The 26916-nt window shown below is 32.7% G+C and overlaps 32 non-coding genes across 32 annotated transcripts; all 32 read left to right on the top strand.

The window, feature by feature from the left end:
- The first annotated feature begins 3718 nt into the window (after window positions 1-3718).
- Window positions 3719-3791, top strand: TRNAT-CGU (transfer RNA threonine (anticodon CGU)). The gene has a single exon. It is a non-coding gene; the product is annotated as a tRNA-Thr (tRNA).
- Window positions 3792-4219: 428 nt separating this feature from the next.
- On the top strand, window positions 4220-4295 carry TRNAT-CGU (transfer RNA threonine (anticodon CGU)). Its single transcript has one exon. It is a non-coding gene; the product is annotated as a tRNA-Thr (tRNA).
- Window positions 4296-4726: 431 nt separating this feature from the next.
- On the top strand, window positions 4727-4800 carry TRNAT-AGU (transfer RNA threonine (anticodon AGU)). The gene has a single exon. It is a non-coding gene; the product is annotated as a tRNA-Thr (tRNA).
- Window positions 4801-5237: 437 nt separating this feature from the next.
- Window positions 5238-5310, top strand: TRNAT-CGU (transfer RNA threonine (anticodon CGU)). The gene has a single exon. It is a non-coding gene; the product is annotated as a tRNA-Thr (tRNA).
- A 944-nt stretch (window positions 5311-6254) lies between these two features.
- Window positions 6255-6327, top strand: TRNAT-CGU (transfer RNA threonine (anticodon CGU)). The gene has a single exon. It is a non-coding gene; the product is annotated as a tRNA-Thr (tRNA).
- A 428-nt stretch (window positions 6328-6755) lies between these two features.
- TRNAT-CGU (transfer RNA threonine (anticodon CGU)) lies at window positions 6756-6831 on the top strand. Its single transcript has one exon. It is a non-coding gene; the product is annotated as a tRNA-Thr (tRNA).
- A 431-nt stretch (window positions 6832-7262) lies between these two features.
- Window positions 7263-7336, top strand: TRNAT-AGU (transfer RNA threonine (anticodon AGU)). The gene has a single exon. It is a non-coding gene; the product is annotated as a tRNA-Thr (tRNA).
- A 437-nt stretch (window positions 7337-7773) lies between these two features.
- Window positions 7774-7846, top strand: TRNAT-CGU (transfer RNA threonine (anticodon CGU)). Its single transcript has one exon. It is a non-coding gene; the product is annotated as a tRNA-Thr (tRNA).
- A 944-nt stretch (window positions 7847-8790) lies between these two features.
- TRNAT-CGU (transfer RNA threonine (anticodon CGU)) lies at window positions 8791-8863 on the top strand. Its single transcript has one exon. It is a non-coding gene; the product is annotated as a tRNA-Thr (tRNA).
- A 431-nt stretch (window positions 8864-9294) lies between these two features.
- Window positions 9295-9368, top strand: TRNAT-AGU (transfer RNA threonine (anticodon AGU)). The gene has a single exon. It is a non-coding gene; the product is annotated as a tRNA-Thr (tRNA).
- A 436-nt stretch (window positions 9369-9804) lies between these two features.
- On the top strand, window positions 9805-9877 carry TRNAT-CGU (transfer RNA threonine (anticodon CGU)). Its single transcript has one exon. It is a non-coding gene; the product is annotated as a tRNA-Thr (tRNA).
- A 431-nt stretch (window positions 9878-10308) lies between these two features.
- On the top strand, window positions 10309-10382 carry TRNAT-AGU (transfer RNA threonine (anticodon AGU)). The gene has a single exon. It is a non-coding gene; the product is annotated as a tRNA-Thr (tRNA).
- Window positions 10383-10819: 437 nt separating this feature from the next.
- Window positions 10820-10892, top strand: TRNAT-CGU (transfer RNA threonine (anticodon CGU)). Its single transcript has one exon. It is a non-coding gene; the product is annotated as a tRNA-Thr (tRNA).
- A 943-nt stretch (window positions 10893-11835) lies between these two features.
- Window positions 11836-11908, top strand: TRNAT-CGU (transfer RNA threonine (anticodon CGU)). Its single transcript has one exon. It is a non-coding gene; the product is annotated as a tRNA-Thr (tRNA).
- A 944-nt stretch (window positions 11909-12852) lies between these two features.
- On the top strand, window positions 12853-12925 carry TRNAT-CGU (transfer RNA threonine (anticodon CGU)). Its single transcript has one exon. It is a non-coding gene; the product is annotated as a tRNA-Thr (tRNA).
- A 431-nt stretch (window positions 12926-13356) lies between these two features.
- Window positions 13357-13430, top strand: TRNAT-AGU (transfer RNA threonine (anticodon AGU)). Its single transcript has one exon. It is a non-coding gene; the product is annotated as a tRNA-Thr (tRNA).
- Window positions 13431-13866: 436 nt separating this feature from the next.
- Window positions 13867-13939, top strand: TRNAT-CGU (transfer RNA threonine (anticodon CGU)). Its single transcript has one exon. It is a non-coding gene; the product is annotated as a tRNA-Thr (tRNA).
- Window positions 13940-14370: 431 nt separating this feature from the next.
- TRNAT-AGU (transfer RNA threonine (anticodon AGU)) lies at window positions 14371-14444 on the top strand. Its single transcript has one exon. It is a non-coding gene; the product is annotated as a tRNA-Thr (tRNA).
- A 437-nt stretch (window positions 14445-14881) lies between these two features.
- On the top strand, window positions 14882-14954 carry TRNAT-CGU (transfer RNA threonine (anticodon CGU)). Its single transcript has one exon. It is a non-coding gene; the product is annotated as a tRNA-Thr (tRNA).
- A 943-nt stretch (window positions 14955-15897) lies between these two features.
- TRNAT-CGU (transfer RNA threonine (anticodon CGU)) lies at window positions 15898-15970 on the top strand. The gene has a single exon. It is a non-coding gene; the product is annotated as a tRNA-Thr (tRNA).
- Window positions 15971-16401: 431 nt separating this feature from the next.
- TRNAT-AGU (transfer RNA threonine (anticodon AGU)) lies at window positions 16402-16475 on the top strand. The gene has a single exon. It is a non-coding gene; the product is annotated as a tRNA-Thr (tRNA).
- Window positions 16476-16911: 436 nt separating this feature from the next.
- TRNAT-CGU (transfer RNA threonine (anticodon CGU)) lies at window positions 16912-16984 on the top strand. The gene has a single exon. It is a non-coding gene; the product is annotated as a tRNA-Thr (tRNA).
- Window positions 16985-17415: 431 nt separating this feature from the next.
- On the top strand, window positions 17416-17489 carry TRNAT-AGU (transfer RNA threonine (anticodon AGU)). Its single transcript has one exon. It is a non-coding gene; the product is annotated as a tRNA-Thr (tRNA).
- A 437-nt stretch (window positions 17490-17926) lies between these two features.
- On the top strand, window positions 17927-17999 carry TRNAT-CGU (transfer RNA threonine (anticodon CGU)). The gene has a single exon. It is a non-coding gene; the product is annotated as a tRNA-Thr (tRNA).
- A 942-nt stretch (window positions 18000-18941) lies between these two features.
- On the top strand, window positions 18942-19014 carry TRNAT-CGU (transfer RNA threonine (anticodon CGU)). The gene has a single exon. It is a non-coding gene; the product is annotated as a tRNA-Thr (tRNA).
- Window positions 19015-19956: 942 nt separating this feature from the next.
- On the top strand, window positions 19957-20029 carry TRNAT-CGU (transfer RNA threonine (anticodon CGU)). Its single transcript has one exon. It is a non-coding gene; the product is annotated as a tRNA-Thr (tRNA).
- Window positions 20030-20969: 940 nt separating this feature from the next.
- TRNAT-CGU (transfer RNA threonine (anticodon CGU)) lies at window positions 20970-21042 on the top strand. The gene has a single exon. It is a non-coding gene; the product is annotated as a tRNA-Thr (tRNA).
- A 942-nt stretch (window positions 21043-21984) lies between these two features.
- TRNAT-CGU (transfer RNA threonine (anticodon CGU)) lies at window positions 21985-22057 on the top strand. Its single transcript has one exon. It is a non-coding gene; the product is annotated as a tRNA-Thr (tRNA).
- A 944-nt stretch (window positions 22058-23001) lies between these two features.
- On the top strand, window positions 23002-23074 carry TRNAT-CGU (transfer RNA threonine (anticodon CGU)). Its single transcript has one exon. It is a non-coding gene; the product is annotated as a tRNA-Thr (tRNA).
- A 1446-nt stretch (window positions 23075-24520) lies between these two features.
- On the top strand, window positions 24521-24594 carry TRNAT-AGU (transfer RNA threonine (anticodon AGU)). Its single transcript has one exon. It is a non-coding gene; the product is annotated as a tRNA-Thr (tRNA).
- A 939-nt stretch (window positions 24595-25533) lies between these two features.
- Window positions 25534-25607, top strand: TRNAT-AGU (transfer RNA threonine (anticodon AGU)). The gene has a single exon. It is a non-coding gene; the product is annotated as a tRNA-Thr (tRNA).
- A 437-nt stretch (window positions 25608-26044) lies between these two features.
- On the top strand, window positions 26045-26117 carry TRNAT-CGU (transfer RNA threonine (anticodon CGU)). The gene has a single exon. It is a non-coding gene; the product is annotated as a tRNA-Thr (tRNA).
- Window positions 26118-26916: the final 799 nt, after the last annotated feature.

Raw genomic sequence — 26916 nt, 5'->3', positions numbered from 1 at the left:
ATGCGGAGGTGCTGGACCCAGCTTGGACCCCGGTCACTGCTGCTGCAGGGGTACTTTTTTTTCTCCCAAAAAAGGTTTTCGGGTCAACACCAGACTTAAGTGTCAGTTCCTTATTCTGTTCTTCCTTCTTCTCAGCAACTTTCTTGGTCTTGGAGGACCTGGTACCTGCTCTCTTTGGGCCCATCTTCCTCAGATGTCAGCAGCAGCACTCAGTTGCTGAGAATGATGTCTGGTCAGGTTAGTCACTCACACCACACGTGACGTAGTACCGAAGGACGTCCGTCTGGCAGTAGAACAGGCGATGAATGATGACAGACACCTCCTCTTCAGTCTTTTGTGCACCTACAAGCAAAGAAGGCAGAACAACATCAGTCGAATATGGATTTTTTTTAGCTTTAATTACTACTAGAAGTATTAGTACATCCAGTAAGAGTAAGAATAGCAAAGAATTAAAATGCAAATGTAGTGGAAGTGGAACTTGTTTATCCATAATTTGTGCATCATGGATGCAGCATCAGTGACCTGCAGCAGATAGCAATGGGGATGTGAACAACTAGTAAGCCAACAGGAACAATGGCAAGACAGGCTAATTTGTCAAAAACAAAACGGCACACTACTACTACCACCACAGCTCCACATGGGCACTCATCACAGGTACATGGGTAAAGGGCAAAGGCCAGAAAAAAATAAACTCAACTAGGCCTATATCCCTCCCTATATGGCCAGAAAAAGGAGGATGCATACATCACAGCTTAATGCAAAAAAGAAAATCCCCATGGCTACAAGGTTTGAAAGTTACACAACAACACAAACAACAAAGGCATTTGGAGTTTTCCCCCAAACAGTTAACTACACCCCAAACACCACATTTGAAAATTTAATGCATGGCCACCCATGCCCTAAATGATGTTCAATTCAACGGACAAAATGGAAACCGCTACATCAAGCATCCCCGCTGACTATTTCTGGGACTCTAGGCCTACTGGCAGCAAAAAAATCACACAACTTTGTAGGCCTGCGGCAAGCCGGCAACCAGGATGGAAGGTCACACAAAATGGCCGCCCCCACATGGCCTGGCCAGTGCCACCCCCAAAAACATGAAGAAAGAGAAGACAGACAATGCATTCCTATGGCAAAAGGACAATGCTTGGCTTGACAAAATGGCCGCCACCAAGCCGCCCACATGGTCAGGCCACCGTCTAACAACAAGGTACATAGAGGACAGAAACAGTAAGTGGTCCATGCTCCAAAAACTACAAGCAAATGACAAACTGAGGAGTTTCTTTTAGCAAAATGAACAGCATCTACATTTTTGGGAACGTTTTAGGCAACTCGAGAGATATTGCTCGCGAGAATGCAAATTCAGCGTGTTCGGCGGCGCGAACTGAACAAAACGTCGTGATCGCGCCCCCAAGCGCGCACATTGAGCGCGTGAAGACGACAAAAACTGTAAGGTCGCGTTGCTGCACTGTGCAAACTACGCGAGCTGAATTTTAGGGTTACCTAGTGCGCAGGAAAAAGCCATATTATTCAACACAACCAAAACCTGCAATTCAACACCAAAGACACATTTTTCTAATTAATTCAAAGCCATCCACGACCCACATGATGTTACACTTACAACTTAAACACCCCTATAACAGTTGAACAACTTTCATGCACCCATGATGAGGAGGACTCTAGTAGTACCCTTGGGCCTACCTACTGGCACAGTAGGCCACAAGCTTGGAGGCCTATGGCAAACTTACCAAAACTACGCGAGCTGAATTCTAGGGTTACCTAGTGCGCAGGAAAAAGCCATATTATTCAACACAACCAAAACCTGCAATTCAACACCAAAGACACATTTTGCTAATTAATCCAAAGCCATCCATGACCTACATGATGTTACACTTACAACTTAAGCACCCCTATAACAATTGAACAACTTTCATGCACCCATGATGAGGAGGACTCTAGTAGCTTGGAGGCCTATGGAAAAAACACAGAGGCTGCTACTAGTACCAGGAATTAAAATGGCTGCCCTCCACATGGAAAATGGCCGGCCCCACATGGCCTGGCCACCCCCAAAAACATGAAAAGAAAGAGAAGACAGACAAATAGACAATACATTCCTATGGCAAAAGGACAATGCTTGGCTTGACAAAATGGCCGCCACCAAGCCTACCACACGGTCAGGCCACCGTCTAACAACAAGGTACATAGAGGACAGGAACAGAAAGTGGTCCATGCTCCAAAAACTACGAGCAAATTACAACCTGAGGAGTTTCTTTTAGCAAAATGAACAGCATCTACATTTTCGGGAACGTTTTAGGCAACTCGAGAGATATTGCTCGCGAGAATGCAAATTCAGCGTGTTCGGCGGCGCAAACTGAACCAAACGTCGTGATCGCGCCCCCGAGCACGCACATTGAGCGCGCGAAGAAGACAAAAACTGTAAGGTCGCGTTGCAGCACTGTGCAAACATGCCAAAACAGTACAGGCCTCCCCCAAAAAGAATATTTAGGAAAGATTAAGAAGCACAGAAAACTGTAGTTAAAAAAAAAAAAACATTTATACAGTACACCAATTCTCAATTCTCAAACCTACTTGTGAAAGAAAAGTTCAAATCCAAAATTCCTCAATAAATCCAATTAAATCATTTGCTATGATGCAGCAGACAAACACAAAGAGTGATCCTTCCAGCTCCAATTCCAAATGAAAGTGAACACCACATGGACAAAGCACTGGGAGGAGCCTGGTGGACAGGAACAGGAAGTTGGAGACTCAGGGGCACTTCCTTTCTCTTGAAAAAAAGAGTAGAAACGAAAAGAAGACTCCTAGCCCCAAAAAATACAGCCAAATCACAATCTGAGGGGTTAAATTAACATTTTTGAGGAGATTTTAACATGCTCGGGAGATATTCTGTGCCAGAATGCAGTTTCTGCGTGTTCGGAAACGCGATCTTACCAACATGGGAGGATCGCACGTCCCAATGACATGTTCGCGCGCTCAAAGTCGCATAGGATTGTGCGGCCGGATTCCAAACATCGTAGCGAACGCGACCGGGAGAGAAAAGCGAGAAAGCAAACGCAGAACCACGGTAAGTCATTATCGCGCACGCCAGAATGCTATTGAGCGCGCGAGGAAGAAAAACCACTACGCTACGCTGTAGATTGCGAAGTAGGCGACAGCTTCGCGCTCTCCGCGTAGTGCGAAGTTGCCGAAACTTCGCAAACTCCGCGAGCGGAGCGTAGTTCTCAGCCCAGGCTTAATCCTGAGTTCAACTCTCAGCATCGCCTTGCTTTTCTCTTTGTTATATAACAAATCAATTTCATTAAGTCCTATTCTGATACAATTAAAATATAAAAGTCTGATTCATCTTACTGTTGAACAGATCATCTTAAACCTCATAAAAACCCAAGTATTTTCAAGATTATAGGGTGAATACTGTTATTGCAAAAAAAAATAGACATATCTATGAGATAGACGTAGATGGCATTACTACCTCGATTAGTGCAATATTAATGCCTTCATGAAAAAAAAAATTGTAAACTATTCAAGAATTGAAATTGGGTTTTACAAGAGTACCTGTTTATTAAAACATAATAATACTTGTTTAGTGATTGAGTATCTGTTTGTGTTTAAGATTACAGTACATATAAAGAAGAATTTATCGCAAGAAACAAAATTTCATCATAAACAATAGATTATTTATGTCTTTTTTGTTATTGACGTTGGTGCTGTGGCTTAGTGGTTAAAGCGCCTGTCTCGTAAACAGGATATCCTGAGTTCAAATCTCAGCAGCACCTAACTGTTTTCTCCATGCTTTAGGAATATTTTTCATCAAACGAGTGTTGAATACAATTTAAGAATAAACGTCTGGTTCTATGAACTTTAGAATAAGTTATCTTAAAATTAAATAGAATACTTGGTATTGTGAAGATTTTTGTAAGAATGCATTGACTGAAATATCGAAAACTAAATGACAAAGAATATGATAGAGCCGTATGATCACTCTATTGTTGAGTTCAACTAATCCACTCTTTGGCAAGGTATATTTTAAAATTCTATGAATAGGGTAAAACTCAAATTAGAGAGGTGTTTTTGAATAAGTGAAGCGTCTTCATCTAAAGTGTTTGAGTAGAGAAGTCTGTGAACTTATAAAAGAATATAAAAGTGAAAAAGCAATATTCTCTTGAACACCATAAAGAAAAGTCTTTCAAAGTTAAGACTTAAGGGTGTGCTGTGGCTTAGCTGGTTAAAGCGCCTGTCTCGTAAACAGGAAATCCTGAGTTCAATTCTCAGCAGCACCTAACTGTTTTCTCCATGCTTTAGGAATATTTTTCATCAAACAAGTGTTGAATACATTTTAAGAATTAAACGTCTGGTTCCATGAACTTTAGAATAAGTTATCATAAAATGAAATAAAATACTTGGTATTGTGAAGATTTTTATAGAAACGCATTGACTGAATTATCGAAAAGTAAATGACAAAGAACAAGATAGAGCCGTATGATCACTCTATTGTTGAGTTCAACTAATCCACTCTTCAGTAAGGTATATTTTAAAATTCTATGAATAGGGTAAACTTCAAATTAGAGAGGTGTTTTTGAATAAGTGAAGCGTCTTCATCTAAAGTGTTTGAGTAGAGAAGTCCGTGAACTTATAAAAGAATATGAAAGTGAAAAAGCAATATTCTCTTGAACACCATGAAGAAAAGTCTTTCAAAGTTAAGACTCAAGGGGGTGCTGTGGCTTAGCTGGTTAAAGCGCCTGTCTAGTAAACAGGAGATCCTGAGTTCAACTCTCAGCAACGCCTTGCTTTTCTCTTTGTTATATAACTAATCAATTTCATTAGGTCCTATTCTGATACAATTAAAATATAAAAGTCTGATTCAACTTACTGTTGAACAGATCATCTTAAACCTCATAAAAACCCAAGTATTTTCAAGATTATAGAGTGAATACTGTTATTGCAAAATAAAAGTAGACATATCTATGAGAAAGACGTAGATGACATTACTACCTCGATTTGAACAATATTAATGCCTTCATGAAAAAAAAATTGTAAACTATTCAAGATTTGAAATTGGGTTTTACAAGAGTACCTGTTTATTAAAACATAATAATACTTGTTTAGTGATTGAGTATCTTTTTGTGTTTAAGATTACAGTACATATAAAGAAGAATTTAAAGCAGGAAACAAAATTTCATCATCAACAATAGATTATTTATGTATTTTTTGTTATTGACGTTGGTGCTGTGGCTTAGTCTTTAAAGCGCCTGTCTCGTAAACAGGAAATCCTGAGTTCAAATCTCAGCAGCACCTAACTGTTTTTTCCATGCTTTAGGAATATTTTTTATCAAACAAGTGTTGAATACATTCTAAGAATTAAATGTCTGGTTCTATGAACTTTAGAATAAGTTATCCTAAAATTAAATAGAATACTTGGTATTGTGAAGATTTTTGTAAGAATGCATTGACTGAAATATCGAAAACTAAATGACAAAGAATATGATAGAGAACCGTATGATCACTCTATTGTTGAGTTCAACTAATCCACTCTTTGGCAAGGTATATTTTAAGATTCTATGAATAGGGTAAACCTAAAATTAGAGAGGTGTTTTTGAATAAGTGAAGCGTCTTCATCTAAAGTGTTTGAGTAGAGAAGTCTGTGAACTTATAAAAGAATATAAAAGTGAAAAAGCAATATTCTCTTGAACACCATAAAGAAAAGTCTTTCAAAGTTAAGACTTAAGGGTGTGCTGTGGCTTAGCTGGTTAAAGCGCCTGTCTAGTAAATAGGAGATCCTGAGTTCAACTCTCAGCAGGGCCTTGCTTTTCTCTTTGTTATATAACAAAACAATTTTATTAGGTCCTATTCTGATACAAATAAAATATAAAAGTCTGATTCATCTCACTGTTGAACAGATCATCTTAAACCTCATAAAAACCCAAGTTTTTTCAAGATTATAGAGTGAATACTGTTATTGAAAAATAAAAATAGACATATCTATGAGAAAGACGTAGATGACATTACTACCTCGATTTGAGCAATAATAATGCCTTCATGAAAAAAAAAATGTAAACTATTCAAGAATTGAAATTGGGTTTTACAAGAGTACCTGTTTATTAAAACATAATAATACTTGTTTAGTGATTGAGTATCTTTTTGTGTTTAAGATTACAGTACATGTAAAGAAGAATTTATCGCAAGAAACAAAATTTCATCATAAACAATAGATTATTTATGTCTTTTTTGTTATTGACGTTGGTGCTGTGGCTTAGTGGTTAAAGCGCCTGTCTCGTAAACAGGATATCCTGAGTTCAAATCTCAGCAGCACCTAACTGTTTTCTCCATGCTTTAGGAATATTTTTCATCAAACGAGTGTTGAATACAATTTAAGAATAAACGTCTGGTTCTATGAACTTTAGAATAAGTTATCTTAAAATTAAATAGAATACTTGGTATTGTGAAGATTTTTGTAAGAATGCATTGACTGAAATATCGAAAACTAAATGACAAAGAATATGATAGAGCCGTATGATCACTCTATTGTTGAGTTCAACTAATCCACTCTTTGGCAAGGTATATTTTAAAATTCTATGAATAGGGTAAAACTCAAATTAGAGAGGTGTTTTTGAATAAGTGAAGCGTCTTCATCTAAAGTGTTTGAGTAGAGAAGTCTGTGAACTTATAAAAGAATATAAAAGTGAAAAAGCAATATTCTCTTGAACACCATAAAGAAAAGTCTTTCAAAGTTAAGACTTAAGGGTGTGCTGTGGCTTAGCTGGTTAAAGCGCCTGTCTCGTAAACAGGAAATCCTGAGTTCAATTCTCAGCAGCACCTAACTGTTTTCTCCATGCTTTAGGAATATTTTTCATCAAACAAGTGTTGAATACATTTTAAGAATTAAACGTCTGGTTCCATGAACTTTAGAATAAGTTATCATAAAATGAAATAAAATACTTGGTATTGTGAAGATTTTTATAGAAACGCATTGACTGAATTATCGAAAAGTAAATGACAAAGAACAAGATAGAGCCGTATGATCACTCTATTGTTGAGTTCAACTAATCCACTCTTCAGTAAGGTATATTTTAAAATTCTATGAATAGGGTAAACTTCAAATTAGAGAGGTGTTTTTGAATAAGTGAAGCGTCTTCATCTAAAGTGTTTGAGTAGAGAAGTCCGTGAACTTATAAAAGAATATGAAAGTGAAAAAGCAATATTCTCTTGAACACCATGAAGAAAAGTCTTTCAAAGTTAAGACTCAAGGGGGTGCTGTGGCTTAGCTGGTTAAAGCGCCTGTCTAGTAAACAGGAGATCCTGAGTTCAACTCTCAGCAACGCCTTGCTTTTCTCTTTGTTATATAACTAATCAATTTCATTAGGTCCTATTCTGATACAATTAAAATATAAAAGTCTGATTCAACTTACTGTTGAACAGATCATCTTAAACCTCATAAAAACCCAAGTATTTTCAAGATTATAGAGTGAATACTGTTATTGCAAAATAAAAGTAGACATATCTATGAGAAAGACGTAGATGACATTACTACCTCGATTTGAACAATATTAATGCCTTCATGAAAAAAAAATTGTAAACTATTCAAGATTTGAAATTGGGTTTTACAAGAGTACCTGTTTATTAAAACATAATAATACTTGTTTAGTGATTGAGTATCTTTTTGTGTTTAAGATTACAGTACATATAAAGAAGAATTTAAAGCAGGAAACAAAATTTCATCATCAACAATAGATTATTTATGTATTTTTTGTTATTGACGTTGGTGCTGTGGCTTAGTCTTTAAAGCGCCTGTCTCGTAAACAGGAAATCCTGAGTTCAAATCTCAGCAGCACCTAACTGTTTTTTCCATGCTTTAGGAATATTTTTTATCAAACAAGTGTTGAATACATTCTAAGAATTAAATGTCTGGTTCTATGAACTTTAGAATAAGTTATCCTAAAATTAAATAGAATACTTGGTATTGTGAAGATTTTTGTAAGAATGCATTGACTGAAATATCGAAAACTAAATGACAAAGAATATGATAGAGAACCGTATGATCACTCTATTGTTGAGTTCAACTAATCCACTCTTTGGCAAGGTATATTTTAAGATTCTATGAATAGGGTAAACCTAAAATTAGAGAGGTGTTTTTGAATAAGTGAAGCGTCTTCATCTAAAGTGTTTGAGTAGAGAAGTCTGTGAACTTATAAAAGAATATAAAAGTGAAAAAGCAATATTCTCTTGAACACCATAAAGAAAAGTCTTTCAAAGTTAAGACTTAAGGGTGTGCTGTGGCTTAGCTGGTTAAAGCGCCTGTCTAGTAAATAGGAGATCCTGAGTTCAACTCTCAGCAGGGCCTTGCTTTTCTCTTTGTTATATAACAAAACAATTTTATTAGGTCCTATTCTGATACAAATAAAATATAAAAGTCTGATTCATCTCACTGTTGAACAGATCATCTTAAACCTCATAAAAACCCAAGTTTTTTCAAGATTATAGAGTGAATACTGTTATTGAAAAATAAAAATAGACATATCTATGAGAAAGACGTAGATGACATTACTACCTCGATTTGAGCAATAATAATGCCTTCATGAAAAAAAAATTGTAAACTATTCAAGAATTGAAATTGGGTTTTACAAGAGTACCTGTTTATTAAAACATAATAATACTTGTTTAGTGATTGAGTATCTTTTTGTGTTTAAGATTACAGTACATGTAAAGAAGAATTTATAGCAGGAAACAAAATTTCATCATCAACAATAGATTATTTATGTATTTTTTGTTATTGACCTTGGTGCTGTGGCTTAGTGGTTAAAGCGCCTGTCTCGTAAACAGGAAATCCTGAGTTCAAATCTCAGCAGCACCTAACTGTTTTCTCCATGCTTTAGGAATATTTTTCATCAAACAAGTGTTGAATACATTTTAAGAATTAAACGTCTGGTTCTATGAACTTTAGAATAAGCTATCATAAAATGAAATAAAATACTTGGTATTGTGAAGATTTTTATAGGAATGCATTGACTGAAATATCGAAAAGTAAATGACAATGAATAAGATAGAGCCGTATGATCACTCTATTGTTGAGTTCAACTAATCCACTCTTCGGCAAGGTATATTTTAAAATTCTATGAATAGGGTAAACTTCAAATTAGAGAGGTGTTTTTGAATAAGTGAAGCATCTTCATCTAAAGTGTTTGAGTAGAGAAGTCTGTGAACTTATATAAGAATATGAAAGTGAAAAAGCAATATTCTCTTGAACGCCATAAAGAAAAGTCTTTCAAAGTGAAGACTTAAGGGGGTGATGTGGCTTAGCTGGTTAAAGCGCCTGTCTAGTAAACAGGGGATCCTGAGTTCAACTCTCAGCAACGCCTTGCTTTTCTCTTTGTTATGTAACAAATCAATTTCATTAGGTCCTATTCTGATACAATTAAAATATAAAAGTCTGATTCATCTTACTGTTGAACAGATCATCTTAAACCTCATAAAAACCCAAGTATTTTCAAGATTATAGAGTGAATACTGTTATTGCAAAATAAAAATAGACATATCTATGAGAAAGACGTAGATGACATTACTACCTCGATTTGTGCAATATTAATGCCTTCATGAAAAAAAATTGTAAACTATTCAAGAATTGAAATTGGGTTTTACAAGAGTACCTGTTTATTAAAACATAATAATACTTGTTTAGTGATTGAGTATCTTTTTGTGTTTAAGATGACAGTACATGTAAAGAAGAATTTATAGCAGGAAACATATTTTCATCATCAACAATAAATTATTTATGTATTTTTAGCTATTGATGTTGGTGCTGTGGCTTAGTGGTTAAAGCGCCTGTCTCGTAAACAGGAAATCCTGAGTTCAAATCTCAGCAGCACCTAACTGTTTTTTCCATGCTTTAGGAATATTTTTTATCAAACAAGTGTTGAAAACATTATAAGAATTAAATGTCTGGTTCTATGAACTTTAGAATAAGTTATCATAAAATGAAATAAAATACTTGGTATTGTGAAGATTTTTATAGGAATGCATTGACTGAAATATCAAAAATTAAATGACAAAGAACAACATAGAGCCGTATGATCACTCTATTGTTGAGTTCAACTAATCCACTCTTTGGCAAGGTATATTTTAAAATTCTATGAATAGGGTAAACTTCAAATTAGAGAGGTGTTTTTGAATAAGTGAAGCGTCTTCATCTAAAGTGTTTGAATAGAGAAATCTGTGAACTTATAAAAGAATATGAAAGTGAAAAAGCTATATTTTCTTGAACACCATAAAGAAAAGTCTTTCAAAGTTAAGACTCAAGGGGGTGCTGTGGCTTAGCTGGTTAAAGCGCTTGTCTAGTAAACAGGAGAGCCTGAGTTTAACTCTCAGCAGCTCCTTGCTTTTCTCTTTGTTATACAACAAATCAATGTCATTAGGTCCTATTATGATACAATTAAAATATAAAAGTCTGATTCATCTTACTGTTGAACAGATCATCTTAAACCTCATAAAAACCCAAGTATTTTCAAGATTATAGAGTGAATACTGTTATTGCAAAATAAAAATAGACATATCTATGAGAAAGACGTAGATGACATTACTACCTCGATTTGTGCAATATTAATGCCTTCATGAAAAAAAAATTGTAAACTATTCAAGAATTGAAATTGGGTTTTACAAGAGTACCTGTTTATTAAAACATAATAATACTTCTTTAGTGATTGAGTATCTTTTTGTGTTTAAGATTACAGTACATATAAAGAAGAATTTATAGCAGGAAACAAAATTTCATCATCAACAATAGATTATTTATGTATTTTTTGTCATTGGCGTTGGTGCTGTGGCTTAGTGGTTAAAGCGCCTGTCTCGTAAACAGGATATCCTGAGTTCAAATCTCAGCAGCACCTAACTGTTTTCTCCATGCTTTAGGAATATTTTTCATCAAACAAGTGTTGAATACAATTTAAGGATAAACGTCTGGTTCTATGAACTTTAGAATAAGTTATCCTAAAATTAAATAGAATACTTGGTATTGTGAAGATTTTTGTAAGAATGCATTGACTGAAATATCGAAAACTAAATGACAAACAATATGATAGAGAACCGTATGATCACTCTATTGTTGAGTTCAACTAATCCACTCTTTGGCAAGGTATATTTTAAGATTCTATGAATAGGGTAAACGTAAAATTAGAGAGGTGCTTTTGAATAAGTGAAGCGTCTTCATCTAAAGTGTTTGAGTAGAGAAGTCAGTGAACTTATAAAAGAATATAAAAGTGAAAAAGCAATATTCTCTTGAACACCATAAAGAAAAGTCTTTCAAAGTTAAGACTTAAGGGTGTGCGGTGGCTTAGCTGGTTAAAGCGCCTGTCTAGTAAATAGGAGATCCTGAGTTCAACTCTCAGCAGGGCCTTGCTTTTCTCTTTGTTATATAACAAAACAATTTTATTAGGTCCTATTCTGATATAAATAAAATATAAAAGTCTGATTCATCTCACTGTTGAACAGATCATCTTAAACCTCATAAAAACCCAAGTTTTTTCAAGATTATAGAGTGAATACTGTTATTGCAAAATAAAAATAGACATATCTATGAGAAAGACGTAGATGACATTACTACCTCGATTTGAGCAATAATAATGCCTTCATGAAAAAAAAATTGTAAACTATTCAAGAATTGAAATTGGGTTTTACAAGAGTACCTGTTTATTAAAACATAATAATACTTGTTTAGTGATTGAGTATCTTTTTGTGTTTAAGATTACAGTACATATAAAGAAGAATTTATAGCAGGAAACAAAATTTCATCATCAACAATAGATTATTTATGTATTTTTTGTTATTGACCTTGGTGCTGTGGCTTAGTGGTTAAAGCGCCTGTCTCGTAAACAGGAAATCCTGAGTTCAAATCTCAGCAGCACCTAACTGTTTTTTCCATGCTTTAGGAATATTTTTTATCAAACAAGTGTTGAATACATTCTAAGAATTAAATGTCTGGTTCTATGAACTTTAGAATAAGTTATCCTAAAATTAAATAGAATACTTGGTATTGTGAAGATTTTTGTAAGAATGCATTGACTGAAATATCGAAAACTAAATGACAAAGAATATGATAGAGAACCGTATGATCACTCTATTGTTGAGTTCAACTAATCCACTCTTTGGCAAGGTATATTTTAAGATTCTATGAATAGGGTAAACCTAAAATTAGAGAGGTGTTTTTGAATAAGTGAAGCGTCTTCATCAAAAGTGTTTGAGTAGAGAAGTCTGTGAACTTATAAAAGAATATAAAAGTGAAAAAGCAATATTCTCTTGAACACCATAAAGAAAAGTCTTTCAAAGTTAAGACTTAAGGGTGTGCTGTGGCTTAGCTGGTTAAAGCGCCTGTCTAGTAAATAGGAGATCCTGAGTTCAACTCTCAGCAGGGCCTTGCTTTTCTCTTTGTTATATAACAAAACAATTTTATTAGGTCCTATTCTGATACAAATAAAATATAAAAGTCTGATTCATCTCACTGTTGAACAGATCATCTTAAACCTCATAAAAACCCAAGTTTTTTCAAGATTATAGAGTGAATACTGTTATTGAAAAATAAAAATAGACATATCTATGAGAAAGACGTAGATGACATTACTACCTCGATTTGAGCAATAATAATGCCTTCATGAAAAAAAAATTGTAAACTATTCAAGAATTGAAATTGGGTTTTACAAGAGTACCTGTTTATTAAAACATAATAATACTTGTTTAGTGATTGAGTATCTTTTTGTGTTTAAGATTACAGTACATGTAAAGAAGAATTTATAGCAGGAAACAAAATTTCATCATCAACAATAGATTATTTATGTATTTTTTGTTATTGACCTTGGTGCTGTGGCTTAGTGGTTAAAGCGCCTGTCTCGTAAACAGGAAATCCTGAGTTCAAATCTCAGCAGCACCTAACTGTTTTCTCCATGCTTTAGGAATATTTTTCATCAAACAAGTGTTGAATACATTTTAAGAATTAAACGTCTGGTTCTATGAACTTTAGAATAAGCTATCATAAAATGAAATAAAATACTTGGTATTGTGAAGATTTTTATAGGAATGCATTGACTGAAATATCGAAAAGTAAATGACAATGAATAAGATAGAGCCGTATGATCACTCTATTGTTGAGTTCAACTAATCCACTCTTCGGCAAGGTATATTTTAAAATTCTATGAATAGGGTAAACTTCAAATTAGAGAGGTGTTTTTGAATAAGTGAAGCATCTTCATCTAAAGTGTTTGAGTAGAGAAGTCTGTGAACTTATATAAGAATATGAAAGTGAAAAAGCAATATTCTCTTGAACGCCATAAAGAAAAGTCTTTCAAAGTGAAGACTTAAGGGGGTGATGTGGCTTAGCTGGTTAAAGCGCCTGTCTAGTAAACAGGGGATCCTGAGTTCAACTCTCAGCAACGCCTTGCTTTTCTCTTTGTTATGTAACAAATCAATTTCATTAGGTCCTATTCTGATACAATTAAAATATAAAAGTCTGATTCATCTTACTGTTGAACAGATCATCTTAAACCTCATAAAAACCCAAGTATTTTCAAGATTATAGAGTGAATACTGTTATTGCAAAATAAAAATAGACATATCTATGAGAAAGACGTAGATGACATTACTACCTCGATTTGTGCAATATTAATGCCTTCATGAAAAAAAATTGTAAACTATTCAAGAATTGAAATTGGGTTTTACAAGAGTACCTGTTTATTAAAACATAATAATACTTGTTTAGTGATTGAGTATCTTTTTGTGTTTAAGATGACAGTACATGTAAAGAAGAATTTATAGCAGGAAACATATTTTCATCATCAACAATAAAATATTTATGTATTTTTAGCTATTGATGTTGGTGCTGTGGCTTAGTGGTTAAAGCGCCTGTCTCGTAAACAGGAAATCCTGAGTTCAAATCTCAGCAGCACCTAACTGTTTTTTCCATGCTTTAGGAATATTTTTTATCAAACAAGTGTTGAAAACATTATAAGAATTAAATGTCTGGTTCTATGAACTTTAGAATAAGTTATCATAAAATGAAATAAAATACTTGGTATTGTGAAGATTTTTATAGGAATGCATTGACTGAAATATCAAAAATTAAATGACAAAGAACAACATAGAGCCGTATGATCACTCTATTGTTGAGTTCAACTAATCCACTCTTTGGCAAGGTATATTTTAAAATTCCATGAATAGGGTAAACTTCAAATTAGAGAGGTGTTTTTGAATAAGTGAAGCGTCTTCATCTAAAGTGTTTGAATAGAGAAATCTGTGAACTTATAAAAGAATATGAAAGTGAAAAAGCTATATTTTCTTGAACACCATAAAGAAAAGTCTTTCAAAGTTAAGACTCAAGGGGGTGCTGTGGCTTAGCTGGTTAAAGCGCTTGTCTAGTAAACAGGAGAGCCTGAGTTTAACTCTCAGCAGCTCCTTGCTTTTCTCTTTGTTATACAACAAATCAATGTCATTAGGTCCTATTATGATACAATTAAAATATAAAAGTCTGATTCATCTTACTGTTGAACAGATCATCTTAAACCTCATAAAAACCCAAGTATTTTCAAGATTATAGAGTGAATACTGTTATTGCAAAATAAAAATAGACATATCTATGAGAAAGACGTAGATGACATTACTACCTCGATTTGTGCAATATTAATGCCTTCATGAAAAAAAAATTGTAAACTATTCAAGAATTGAAATTGGGTTTTACAAGAGTACCTGTTTATTAAAACATAATAATACTTCTTTAGTGATTGAGTATCTTTTTGTGTTTAAGATTACAGTACATATAAAGAAGAATTTATAGCAGGAAACAAAATTTCATCATCAACAATAGATTATTTATGTATTTTTTGTCATTGGCGTTGGTGCTGTGGCTTAGTGGTTAAAGCGCCTGTCTCGTAAACAGGATATCCTGAGTTCAAATCTCAGCAGCACCTAACTGTTTTCTCCATGCTTTAGGAATATTTTTCATCAAACAAGTGTTGAATACAATTTAAGGATAAACGTCTGGTTCTATGAACTTTAGAATAAGTTATCCTAAAATTAAATAGAATACTTGGTATTGTGAAGATTTTTGTAAGAATGCATTGACTGAAATATCGAAAACTAAATGACAAAGAATATGATAGAGAACCGTATGATCACTCTATTGTTGAGTTCAACTAATCCACTCTTTGGCAAGGTATATTTTAAGATTCTATGAATAGGGTAAACCTAAAATTAGAGAGGTGTTTTTGAATAAGTGAAGCGTCTTCATCAAAAGTGTTTGAGTAGAGAAGTCTGTGAACTTATAAAAGAATATAAAAGTGAAAAAGCAATATTCTCTTGAACACCATAAAGAAAAGTCTTTCAAAGTTAAGACTTAAGGGTGTGCTGTGGCTTAGCTGGTTAAAGCGCCTGTCTAGTAAATAGGAGATCCTGAGTTCAACTCTCAGCAGGGCCTTGCTTTTCTCTTTGTTATATAACAAAACAATTTTATTAGGTCCTATTCTGATACAAATAAAATATAAAAGTCTGATTCATCTCACTGTTGAACAGATCATCTTAAACCTCATAAAAACCCAAGTTTTTTCAAGATTATAGAGTGAATACTGTTATTGAAAAATAAAAATAGACATATCTATGAGAAAGACGTAGATGACATTACTACCTCGATTTGAGCAATAATAATGCCTTCATGAAAAAAAAATTGTAAACTATTCAAGAATTGAAATTGGGTTTTACAAGAGTACCTGTTTATTAAAACATAATAATACTTGTTTAGTGATTGAGTATCTTTTTGTGTTTAAGATTACAGTACATGTAAAGAAGAATTTATAGCAGGAAACAAAATTTCATCATCAACAATAGATTATTTATGTATTTTTTGTTATTGACCTTGGTGCTGTGGCTTAGTGGTTAAAGCGCCTGTCTCGTAAACAGGAAATCCTGAGTTCAAATCTCAGCAGCACCTAACTGTTTTCTCCATGCTTTAGGAATATTTTTCATCAAACAAGTGTTGAATACATTTTAAGAATTAAACGTCTGGTTCTATGAACTTTAGAATAAGCTATCATAAAATGAAATAAAATACTTGGTATTGTGAAGATTTTTATAGGAATGCATTGACTGAAATATCGAAAAGTAAATGACAATGAATAAGATAGAGCCGTATGATCACTCTATTGTTGAGTTCAACTAATCCACTCTTCGGCAAGGTATATTTTAAAATTCTATGAATAGGGTAAACTTCAAATTAGAGAGGTGTTTTTGAATAAGTGAAGCATCTTCATCTAAAGTGTTTGAGTAGAGAAGTCTGTGAACTTATATAAGAATATGAAAGTGAAAAAGCAATATTCTCTTGAACGCCATAAAGAAAAGTCTTTCAAAGTGAAGACTTAAGGGGGTGATGTGGCTTAGCTGGTTAAAGCGCCTGTCTAGTAAACAGGGGATCCTGAGTTCAACTCTCAGCAACGCCTTGCTTTTCTCTTTGTTATGTAACAAATCAATTTCATTAGGTCCTATTCTGATACAATTAAAATATAAAAGTCTGATTCATCTTACTGTTGAACAGATCATCTTAAACCTCATAAAAACCCAAGTATTTTCAAGATTATAGAGTGAATACTGTTATTGCAAAATAAAAATAGACATATCTATGAGAAAGACGTAGATGACATTACTACCTCGATTTGTGCAATATTAATGCCTTCATGAAAAAAAATTGTAAACTATTCAAGAATTGAAATTGGGTTTTACAAGAGTACCTGTTTATTAAAACATAATAATACTTGTTTAGTGATTGAGTATCTTTTTGTGTTTAAGATGACAGTACATGTAAAGAAGAATTTATAGCAGGAAACATATTTTCATCATCAACAATAAAATATTTATGTATTTTTAGCTATTGATGTTGGTGCTGTGGCTTAGTGGTTAAAGCGCCTGTCTCGTAAACAGGAAATCCTGAGTTCAAATCTCAGCAGCACCTAACTGTTTTTTCCATGCTTTAGGAATATTTTTTATCAAACAAGTGTTGAAAACATTATAAGAATTTAATGTCTGGTTCTATGAACTTTAGAATAAGTTATCATAAAATGAAATAAAATACTTGGTATTGTGAAGATTTTTATAGGAATGCATTGACTGAAATATCAAAAATTAAATGACAAAGAACAACATAGAGCCGTATGATCACTCTATTGTTGAGTTCAACTAATCCACTCTTTGGCAAGGTATATTTTAAAATTCCATGAATAGGGTAAACTTCAAATTAGAGAGGTGTTTTTGAATAAGTGAAGCGTCTTCATCTAAAGTGTTTGAATAGAGAAATCTGTGAACTTATAAAAGAATATGAAAGTGAAAAAGCTATATTTTCTTGAACACCATAAAGAAAAGTCTTTCAAAGTTAAGACTCAAGGGGGTGCTGTGGCTTAGCTGGTTAAAGCGCTTGTCTAGTAAACAGGAGAGCCTGAGTTTAACTCTCAGCAGCTCCTTGCTTTTCTCTTTGTTATACAACAAATCAATGTCATTAGGTCCTATTATGATACAATTAAAATATAAAAGTCTGATTCATCTTACTGTTGAACAGATCATCTTAAACCTCATAAAAACCCAAGTATTTTCAAGATTATAGAGTGAATACTGTTATTGCAAAATAAAAATAGACATATCTATGAGAAAGACGTAGATGACATTACTACCTCGATTTGTGCAATATTAATGCCTTCATGAAAAAAAAATTGTAAACTATTCAAGAATTGAAATTGGGTTTTACAAGAGTACCTGTTTATTAAAACATAATAATACTTCTTTAGTGATTGAGTATCTTTTTGTGTTTAAGATTACAGTACATATAAAGAAGAATTTATAGCAGGAAACAAAATTTCATCATCAACAATAGATTATTTATGTATTTTTTGTCATTGGCGTTGGTGCTGTGGCTTAGTGGTTAAAGCGCCTGTCTCGTAAACAGGATATCCTGAGTTCAAATCTCAGCAGCACCTAACTGTTTTCTCCATGCTTTAGGAATATTTTTCATCAAACAAGTGTTGAATACAATTTAAGGATAAACGTCTGGTTCTATGAACTTTAGAATAAGTTATCCTAAAATTAAATAGAATACTTGGTATTGTGAAGATTTTTGTAAGAATGCATTGACTGAAATATCGAAAACTAAATGACAAACAATATGATAGAGAACCGTATGATCACTCTATTGTTGAGTTCAACTAATCCACTCTTTGGCAAGGTATATTTTAAGATTCTATGAATAGGGTAAACGTAAAATTAGAGAGGTGCTTTTGAATAAGTGAAGCGTCTTCATCTAAAGTGTTTGAGTAGAGAAGTCAGTGAACTTATAAAAGAATATAAAAGTGAAAAAGCAATATTCTCTTGAACACCATAAAGAAAAGTCTTTCAAAGTTAAGACTTAAGGGTGTGCGGTGGCTTAGCTGGTTAAAGCGCCTGTCTAGTAAATAGGAGATCCTGAGTTCAACTCTCAGCAGGGCCTTGCTTTTCTCTTTGTTATATAACAAAACAATTTTATTAGGTCCTATTCTGATATAAATAAAATATAAAAGTCTGATTCATCTCACTGTTGAACAGATCATCTTAAACCTCATAAAAACCCAAGTTTTTTCAAGATTATAGAGTGAATACTGTTATTGCAAAATAAAAATAGACATATCTATGAGAAAGACGTAGATGACATTACTACCTCGATTTGAGCAATAATAATGCCTTCATGAAAAAAAATTGTAAACTATTCAAGAATTGAAATTGGGTTTTACAAGAGTACCTGTTTATTAAAACATAATAATACTTGTTTAGTGATTGAGTATCTTTTTGTGTTTAAGATTACAGTACATATAAAGAAGAATTTATAGCAGGAAACAAAATTTCATCATCAACAATAGATTATTTATGTATTTTTTGTTATTGACCTTGGTGCTGTGGCTTAGTGGTTAAAGCGCCTGTCTCGTAAACAGGAAATCCTGAGTTCAAATCTCAGCAGCACCTAACTGTTTTCTCCATGCTTTAGGAATATTTTTCATCAAACAAGTGTTGAATACATTTTAAGAATTAAACGTCTGGTTCTATGAACTTTAGAATAAGCTATCATAAAATGAAATAAAATACTTGGTATTGTGAAGATTTTTATAGGAATGCATTGACTGAAATATCGAAAAGTAAATGACAATGAATAAGATAGAGCCGTATGATCACTCTATTGTTGAGTTCAACTAATCCACTCTTCGGCAAGGTATATTTTAAAATTCTATGAATAGGGTAAACTTCAAATTAGAGAGGTGTTTTTGAATAAGTGAAGCATCTTCATCTAAAGTGTTTGAGTAGAGAAGTCTGTGAACTTATATAAGAATATGAAAGTGAAAAAGCAATATTCTCTTGAACGCCATAAAGAAAAGTCTTTCAAAGTGAAGACTTAAGAGGATGCTGTGGCTTAGCTGGTTAAAGCGCCTGTCTAGTAGACAGGTGATCCTGAGTTCAACTCTCAGCAGCGCCTTGCTTTTCTCTTTGTTATATAACTAATCAATTTCATTAGGTCCTATTCTGATACAATTAAAATATAAAAGTCTGATTCAACTTACTGTTGAACAGATCATCTTAAACCTCATAAAAACCCAAGTATTTTCAAGATTATAGAGTGAATACTGTTATTGCAAAATAAAAGTAGACATATCTATGAGAAAGACGTAGATGACATTACTACCTCGATTTGAACAATATTAATGCCTTCATGAAAAAAAAATTGTAAACTATTCAAGATTTGAAATTGGGTTTTACAAGAGTACCTGTTTATTAAAACATAATAATACTTGTTTAGTGATTGAGTATCTTTTTGTGTTTAAGATTACAGTACATATAAAGAAGAATTTAAAGCAGGAAACAAAATTTCATCATCAACAATAGATTATTTATGTATTTTTTGTTATTGACGTTGGTGCTGTGGCTTAGTCTTTAAAGCGCCTGTCTCGTAAACAGGAAATCCTGAGTTCAAATCTCAGCAGCACCTAACTGTTTTTTCCATGCTTTAGGAATATTTTTTATCAAACAAGTGTTGAATACATTCTAAGAATTAAATGTCTGGTTCTATGAACTTTAGAATAAGTTATCCTAAAATTAAATAGAATACTTGGTATTGTGAAGATTTTTGTAAGAATGCATTGACTGAAATATCGAAAACTAAATGACAAAGAATATGATAGAGAACCGTATGATCACTCTATTGTTGAGTTCAACTAATCCACTCTTTGGCAAGGTATATTTTAAGATTCTATGAATAGGGTAAACCTAAAATTAGAGAGGTGTTTTTGAATAAGTGAAGCGTCTTCATCTAAAGTGTTTGAGTAGAGAAGTCTGTGAACTTATAAAAGAATATAAAAGTGAAAAAGCAATATTCTCTTGAACACCATAAAGAAAAGTCTTTCAAAGTTAAGACTTAAGGGTGTGCTGTGGCTTAGCTGGTTAAAGCGCCTGTCTAGTAAATAGGAGATCCTGAGTTCAACTCTCAGCAGGGCCTTGCTTTTCTCTTTGTTATATAACAAAACAATTTTATTAGGTCCTATTCTGATACAAATAAAATATAAAAGTCTGATTCATCTCACTGTTGAACAGATCATCTTAAACCTCATAAAAACCCACGTTTTTTCAAGATTATAGAGTGAATACTGTTATTGAAAAATAAAAATAGACATATCTATGAGAAAGACGTAGATGACATTACTACCTCGATTTGAGCTATATTAATGCCTGCATGAATTTTTTTAATTTTTTCAAGAAATAACATTGGGTTTCATAAGAGTACCAGTTTATTAAAACATGTTAATACTTGTTTAGTGATTGAGTATCTTTTTGTGTTTAAGATTACAGTACATGTAAAGAAGAATTTATAGCAGGAAACAAAATTTCATCATCAACAATAGATTATTTATGTATTTTTTGTTATTGACCTTGGTGCTGTGGCTTAGTGGTTAAAGCGCCTGTCTCGTAAACAGGAAATCCTGAGTTCAAATCTCAGCAGCACCTAACTGTTTTCTCCATGCTTTAGGAATATTTTTCATCAAACAAGTGTTGAATACATTTTAAGAATTAAACGTCTGGTTCTATGAACTTTAGAATAAGCTATCATAAAATGAAATAAAATACTTGGTATTGTGAAGATTTTTATAGGAATGCATTGACTGAAATATCGAAAAGTAAATGACAATGAATAAGATAGAGCCGTATGATCACTCTATTGTTGAGTTCAACTAATCCACTCTTCGGCAAGGTATATTTTAAAATTCTATGAATAGGGTAAACTTCAAATTAGAGAGGTGTTTTTGAATAAGTGAAGCATCTTCATCTAAAGTGTTTGAGTAGAGAAGTCTGTGAACTTATATAAGAATATGAAAGTGAAAAAGCAATATTCTCTTGAACGCCATAAAGAAAAGTCTTTCAAAGTGAAGACTTAAGAGGATGCTGTGGCTTAGCTGGTTAAAGCGCCTGTCTAGTAGACAGGTGATCCTGAGTTCAACTCTCAGCAGCGCCTTGCTTTTCTCTTTGTTATATAACTAATCAATTTCATTAGGTCCTATTCTGATACAATTAAAATATAAAAGTCTGATTCAACTTACTGTTGAACAGATCATCTTAAACCTCATAAAAACCCAAGTATTTTCAAGATTATAGAGTGAATACTGTTATTGCAAAATAAAAGTAGACATATCCATGAGAAAGACGTAGATGACATTACTACCTCGATTTGAACAATATTAATGCCTTCATGAAAAAAAAATTGTAAACTATTCAAGATTTGAAATTGGGTTTTACAAGAGTACCTGTTTATTAAAACATAATAATACTTGTTTAGTGATTGAGTATCTTTTTGTGTTTAAGATTACAGTACATATAAAGAAGAATTTAAAGCAGGAAACAAAATTTCATCATCAACAATAGATTATTTATGTATTTTTTGTTATTGACGTTGGTGCTGTGGCTTAGTCTTTAAAGCGCCTGTCTCGTAAACAGGAAATCCTGAGTTCAAATCTCAGCAGCACCTAACTGTTTTTTCCATGCTTTAGGAATATTTTTTATCAAACAAGTGTTGAATACATTCTAAGAATTAAATGTCTGGTTCTATGAACTTTAGAATAAGTTATCCTAAAATTAAATAGAATACTTGGTATTGTGAAGATTTTTGTAAGAATGCATTGACTGAAATATCGAAAACTAAATGACAAAGAATATGATAGAGAACCGTATGATCACTCTATTGTTGAGTTCAACTAATCCACTCTTTGGCAAGGTATATTTTAAGATTCTATGAATAGGGTAAACCTAAAATTAGAGAGGTGTTTTTGAATAAGTGAAGCGTCTTCATCTAAAGTGTTTGAGTAGAGAAGTCTGTGAACTTATAAAAGAATATAAAAGTGAAAAAGCAATATTCTCTTGAACACCATAAAGAAAAGTCTTTCAAAGTTAAGACTTAAGGGTGTGCTGTGGCTTAGCTGGTTAAAGCGCCTGTCTAGTAAATAGGAGATCCTGAGTTCAACTCTCAGCAGGGCCTTGCTTTTCTCTTTGTTATATAACAAAACAATTTTATTAGGTCCTATTCTGATACAAATAAAATATAAAAGTCTGATTCATCTCACTGTTGAACAGATCATCTTAAACCTCATAAAAACCCAAGTTTTTTCAAGATTATAGAGTGAATACTGTTATTGAAAAATAAAAATAGACATATCTATGAGAAAGACGTAGATGACATTACTACCTCGATTTGAGCAATAATAATGCCTTCATGAAAAAAAAATTGTAAACTATTACAGAATTGAAATTGGGTTTTACAAGAGTACCTGTTTATTAAAACATAATAATACTTGTTTAGTGATTGAGTATCTTTTTGTGTTTAAGATTACAGTACATGTAAAGAAGAATTTATAGCAGGAAACAAAATTTCATCATCAACAATAGATTATTTATGTATTTTTTGCTATTGACCTTGGTGCTGTGGCTTAGTGGTTAAAGCGCCTGTCTCGTAAACAGGAAATCCTGAGTTCAAATCTCAGCAGCACCTAACTGTTTTCTCCATGCTTTAGGAATATTTTTCATCAAACAAGTGTTGAATACATTTTAAGAATTAAACGTCTGGTTCTATGAACTTTAGAATAAGCTATCATAAAATGAAATAAAATACTTGGTATTGTGAAGATTTTTATAGGAATGCATTGACTGAAATATCGAAAAGTAAATGACAATGAATAAGATAGAGCCGTATGATCACTCTATTGTTGAGTTCAACTAATCCACTCTTCGGCAAGGTATATTTTAAAATTCTATGAATAGGGTAAACTTCAAATTAGAGAGGTGTTTTTGAATAAGTGAAGCATCTTCATCTAAAGTGTTTGAGTAGAGAAGTCTGTGAACTTATATAAGAATATGAAAGTGAAAAAGCAATATTCTCTTGAACGCCATAAAGAAAAGTCTTTCAAAGTGAAGACTTAAGAGGATCCTGTGGCTTAGCTGGTTAAAGCGCCTGTCTAGTAAACAGGAGATCCTGAGTTCAACTCTCAGCAGCGCCTTGCTTTTCTCTTTGTTATATAACTAATCAATTTCATTAGGTCCTATTCTGATACAATTAAAATATAAAAGTCTGATTCAACTTACTGTTGAACAGATCATCTTAAACCTCATAAAAACCCAAGTATTTTCAAGATTATAGAGTGAATACTGTTATTGCAAAATAAAAGTAGACATATCTATGAGAAAGACGTAGATGACATTACTACCTCGATTTGAACAATATTAATGCCTTCATGAAAAAAAAATTGTAAACTATTCAAGATTTGAAATTGGGTTTTACAAGAGTACCTGTTTATTAAAACATAATAATACTTGTTTAGTGATTGAGTATCTTTTTGTGTTTAAGATTACAGTACATATAAAGAAGAATTTAAAGCAGGAAACAAAATTTCATCATCAACAATAGATTATTTATGTATTTTTTGTTATTGACGTTGGTGCTGTGGCTTAGTCTTTAAAGCGCCTGTCTCGTAAACAGGAAATCCTGAGTTCAATTCTCCGCAGCACCTAACTGTTTTCTCCATGCTTTAGGAATATTTTTCATCAAACAAGTGTTGAATACATTTTTAGAATTAAACGTCTGGTTCTATGAACTTTAGAATAAGTTGTCATAAAATGAAATAAAATACTTGGTATTGTGAAGATTTTTATAGGAATGCATTGACTGAAATAGCGGAAAGAAAATGACAAAGAACAAGATAGAGCCGAATGATCACTCTCTTGTTGAATACAACTAATCCATTCTTCAGCAAGGTATATTTTAAAATTCTATGAATAGGGTCAACTTCAAATTACAGAGGTGTTTTTGAATAAGTGAAGCGTCTTCATCTAAAGTGCGTGAGTAGAAATGTCTGTGAACTTAGTAAAGAATATGAAAGTGAAAAAACAATATTCTCTTGAACACCATAAAGAAAAGTCTTTTAAAGTTAAGACTCAAGGGGGTGCTGTGGCTTAGATGGTTAAAGTGCCTGTCTAGTAAACAGGAGATCCTGAGTTCAACTCTCAGCAGCGCCTTGCTTTTCTCTTTGTTATATACCAAATCAATTTCATTAGGTCCTATTCTGATACAATTAAAATATAAAAGTCTGATTCATCTTACTGTTGAACAGATCATCTTCAACCTCATAAAAACCCAAGTATTTTCAATATTATAGAGTGAATACTGTTATTGCAAAATAAAATAAGACATATCTATGAGAACGACATAGATGACATTACTACCTCGATTTGAGCTATATTAATGCCTTCATGAAAAAAAAATGTAATGTATTCAAGAAATAACATTGGGTTTTATAAGAGTACCAGTTTATTAAAACATATTAATACTTGTTTAGTGATTGAGTATCTTTTTGTGTTTAAGATTACAGTACATATAAAGAAGAATTTATAGCAGGAAACACATTTTCATCATCAACAATAAGTTATTTATGTATTTTTTGTTATTGATGTTGGTGCTGTGGCTTAGTGGTTAAAGAGCTTGCCTCGCACACAGAAGATTCTGAGTTCAAATCTCAGCAGCACCTTACTGTTTTCTCCATGCTTTAGGAATAATTTTCATCAAACAAGTGTTGAATACAATTTAAGAACAAACATCTGGTTCTATGAACTTTAGAATAAGTTATCTTAAAATTAAATAAAATACTTGATATTGTGAAGATTTTTTTAGGAATGCATTGACTGAAATATCAAAAAGTAAATGACAAAGAACATGATAGAGCCGTATGATCACTATATTGCTGAGTTCAACTAACCCACCCTTCGGCAAGGTATATTTTAAAATTCTATGAATAGGGTAAACTTCAAATTAGAGAAGTGTATTTGAATAAGTGAAGCGTCTTCATCTAAAGTGTTTGAGGAGAGAAGTCTGTGAACTTATAAAAGAATATGAAAGTGAAAAAGCAATATTCTCTTGAACACCATAAAGAAAAGTCTTTTAAAGTTAAGACTCAAGGGGGTGCTGTGGCTTAGCTGGTTAAAGCGCCTGTCTAGTAAACAGGAGATCCTGAGTTCAACTCTCAGCAGCGCCTTGCTTTTCTCTTTGTTATATAACAAATCAATTTCATTAGGTTCTATTCTGATACAATTAAAATATAAAAGTCTGATTCATCCTACTGTTGAACAGATCATCTTAAACCTCATAAAAACCCAAGTATTTTCAAGATTATGGAGTGAATACTGTTATTGCCAAATAAAACAAGACATATCTATGAGAAAGACGTAGATGACATTACTACCTTGATTTGAGCAATTTTAATGCCTTCATGAAAAACAAATTGTAATGTATTCAAGAAATGAAATTGGGTTTTATAAGAGTACCTGTTTATTAAAACATATTGATACTTGTTTAGTGATTAAGTATCTTTTTGTGTTTATGATTACAGTACATATAAAGAAGAATTCATAGCAGGAAACAAATTTTCATCATCAACAATAAATTATGTATGTATTTTCTGCTATTGATGTTGGTGCTGTGGCTTAGTGGTTAAAGCGCCTGTCTCGTAAACAGGAAATCCTGAGGTCAAATCTCAGCAGCACCTAACTGTTTTCTCCATGCTTTAGGAATAATTTTCATAAAAAAAGTGTTGAATACAATTTACAAATAAACGTCTGGTTCTATGAACTTTAGAATAAGTTATCTTAAAATGAAATAAAATACTTAGTATTGTTAAGATTTTTGTAGGAATGCATTGACTGAAATATCAAAAAGTAAATGACAAAGAACAAGATAGAGCCGGATGATCACTCTATTGTTGAGTTCAACTAATCCACTCTTCGGCAAGGTATATTTTAAAATTCTATGAATAGGGTAATCTTCAAATTAGAGAGGTGTTTTTTGAATAAGTGAAGCGTCTTCATCTAAAGTGTTTGAGTAGAGAAGTCTGTGAACTTATAAAAGAATATGAAAGTGAAAAAGCAATATTCTCTTGAACACCATAAAGAAAAGTCTTTCAAAGTTAAAACTCAAGGGGGTGCTGTGGCTTAGCTGGTTAAAGTGCCTGTATAGTAAACAGGAGATCCTGAGTTCATCTCTCAGCAGCGCCTTGCTTTTCTCTTTGTTATATAACAAATCAATTTCATTAGGTCCTATTCTGATACAATTAAAATATAAAAGTCTGATTCATCTTACTGTTGAACAGATCATCTTAAACCTCATAAAAACCCAAGTATTTTCAAGATTATAGAGTGAATACTGTTATTGCAAAATAAAAAAAGACATATCTATGAGAAAGACGTAGATGACATTACTACCTCGATTTGAGCAATATTAATGCCTTCATGAATAAAAAATTGTAATGTATTCAAGAAATTAAATTGGGTTTTATAAGAGTACCTGTT

The sequence above is a fragment of the Lissotriton helveticus genome, chromosome 12, assembly GCF_964261635.1.
Source record: "Lissotriton helveticus chromosome 12, aLisHel1.1, whole genome shotgun sequence".
Lineage (NCBI taxonomy): Eukaryota > Metazoa > Chordata > Amphibia > Caudata > Salamandridae > Lissotriton > Lissotriton helveticus.
The sequence above is the reverse complement of the archived record's forward strand: the minus strand, read 5'-3'. Positions and strand labels throughout refer to the sequence as shown.